Here is a 2,735-nt window from a genome sequence, read left to right as displayed (position 1 = left end):
AAATGAGAAAGTTATGTCCGTCGGAAGATTGGGGGTTGAATCTGTGAATTCTGCAGCTTTTAACTTAGAAAATTTTTAGCAGAATGACCCTCCACGCGTAGGCGCACTTGGCACGTACCCGTCGTTCTTCAAGAAGGCACCATCCACGCGTGCGCGTGGTGTGCGCGTGCGCGTCGATGCGCTGCACCCAATGCCCAGCCATTTTCCCGAGAGTTGTGCCAGAGTTGTGCCAGTTTTGTGCCTGGGGCGCAAATGCAACCACGCGTACGCATGGCTGACGCGTACGCGTCGTCTGGCTGTGTTTCAATCCGCGCGTCCGTGTGTATGACGCATACGCGTCGATGAGCTTTGTGGCCATCTACGCGTGCGCGTGGAGTACGCGTACGCGTGGCCCTGTTTCCATGCCAAAGTTGATATTTGAGTTTTAAAAGCCAAATCTCATACTTCTAAGCCTCCGATCTCACCCCTTATGTATTACATCATTATGATATGCCTAGTAATGAGAAAGGAGCTAGGGAATGTGGTAACTTTCGAGTGAAGCAAGGGGAAAAGTTATGATCAATGATGATCAACGATGATTATATGAGATATAGAGGATGACGGTAGAAGTACCGTGTATGCCATGAGCCGAAGGGCTATATTTATTGATGAATGGCTGGTTCTTGATTGAACCATGAGCCGGATGGCTGAGTTATTGCCGGGTCACGGCAAAGCCATTATTGATTATGGCTGAGTATAAATGCATATACGATTAATGAATGAATGTGTTAAATGGATAATAATGAAAAATGTTGAAATGTGATGAGTAACCCCGGGTAGTAGGCAGTGGCATTGTCCACTTGCTCCGGGTATGAGACGGAAAAGGATGTTTATGATAAATGAGTTAATTATGGAGTTTTGAATGAATGTAACTCTGATACCTGAGTAGTAGTAAGGGTTGGGGTTCGTCCCACTTGCTCCAGTTTAATGTTTGAGATTTGGTAATAATGAGGATTGATAATATGAATTGAGATTGAATGAATATATGTTTGAGATACCTGGGCAGTAGCAAGGGTTGTGGTTCGTCCCGCTTGCTCCGGGTTAATGCTTAAGATACTTGGGCAGTAGCAAGGGTTGTGGTTCGTCCCACTTGCTCCAGGTCAGAGATTGTGACACCTGGGTAGTAGCGGCAGTAGTGGTGAATCCACTCGCTCCAGGTTGAGCTTTTAAACACTCGCCTGGGTAGTAGCCGCAGTAGTGGTTGTTCCACTGGCTCTGGGTTGAGCGGGTAGTAGCAAGGGAGTTGTAGCTCAAACCTACTTGCTCCACAAGGGGTGTTTGTGTCCAATGGTTAGCTACCAGGACATGTCGGGTTGGCTATATAACCGACAGATGATATCATCAGCCATAGGGCAGGCATACATCATTTGCATATGTTTGAATTGTTTGGGTTTGCCTATTTGTTTTGGATTTCTATATCATATATGCTATGTTACCTGATTACGTGCTACTTGTTCTACTTGTACCTTATTTGTGTATTACTTGTCTGTATTGCTTGTGTTTGTACAACTGAGAGATCCCTCATATTGGTGTCGGTGGATGTTGGGGGCTGTTCTTGATGAGATGAATTGATAATGCGATTGCATGATGATGATGATTTTTGAATGAGATAATTTGAGCCCCCTGGGTAGACGCAGTGATGTGATTTCACTAGCTCCAGGCGATGGTATGATGTATTGATATAGAGTTGCTGAGACAGAACAACTGGTGATGGTTTTTCTTATGATTCTGAGTCTGATTCGTGGAAGAATCAGCGAGTTGGGAACATGTGTAACATGAACTAGATTTAGTATCCCCTTACGTCAGATGCCTATTTATGGATTAGTGAGAATCTAGGCTGTATACTTGGTGAAAAGGAGTTTAGGATGCTTAGTGAGTTTTTATTGCAGTGCATTGTATTTATTTGGCACTTTTACCGTACTGGGAACCCATGGGCCCGGAGTTCTCATTCCGTATATATCTTTTGTTTTTCAGGTACAGGTTCAGGTGCTCAGAAGTGAGCTGCGGTCTGAGAGACGGCGAAAATATTTATTTCCTCTACTTTGTGTTTTGCTTAGAATCTCTCCACCTTTGTTTTGAAAAGATTATATTATGTGTTGAACTCTTTTGGAACTTGCCTGTAGAGGCTCTTATGTTTCCTTTGGGAGAGATTAAGATGTTCTGTTGTCAACTACTTTCATACTGTACCCTAGCCGGCCTAAACTTCGCGGGTCGCAACTAGTGGCTATTTACTTATGTTATATATATCTATCTGTTATCTATCTCTTAATCTCCTTTATGCCTTGTCCGTATATCACGTTCGGCTTCACGGTTTATCTTTTTGTTGTCGAAACGTGAGTAATACGTCTTCGCTATTTTATTTCTACTCTTTTCAGGCTTCTCGATTAATACTCCTTTCGAATGGATTTTCTGGAGCTACAGAAGCCCAATTGGCGCGCTCTCAACGGCGTTGGAAGGTAGACATCCTGGGCTTTCCAGCAATGTATAATAGTCCATACTTTGCCCGAGATTTGATGGCCCAAACCGGTGTGGCAATTCAGCCTCAGAAATTCCAGCGTTTAACGCTGGAACTGGCATAAAACTTGGAGTTAAACGCCCAAACTGGCATGAAAGCTGGCGTTTAACTCCAGAAAGAGTCTCTACACGAAAATGCTTCAATGCTCAGCCCAAGCACACACCAAGTTGGCCCGGAAGTG

This window comes from Arachis duranensis, chromosome 7 (genome assembly GCF_000817695.3).
Source record: "Arachis duranensis cultivar V14167 chromosome 7, aradu.V14167.gnm2.J7QH, whole genome shotgun sequence".
In the NCBI taxonomy this organism is placed as follows: domain Eukaryota; kingdom Viridiplantae; phylum Streptophyta; class Magnoliopsida; order Fabales; family Fabaceae; genus Arachis; species Arachis duranensis.
Note: the sequence above shows the minus strand (reverse complement) of the source record.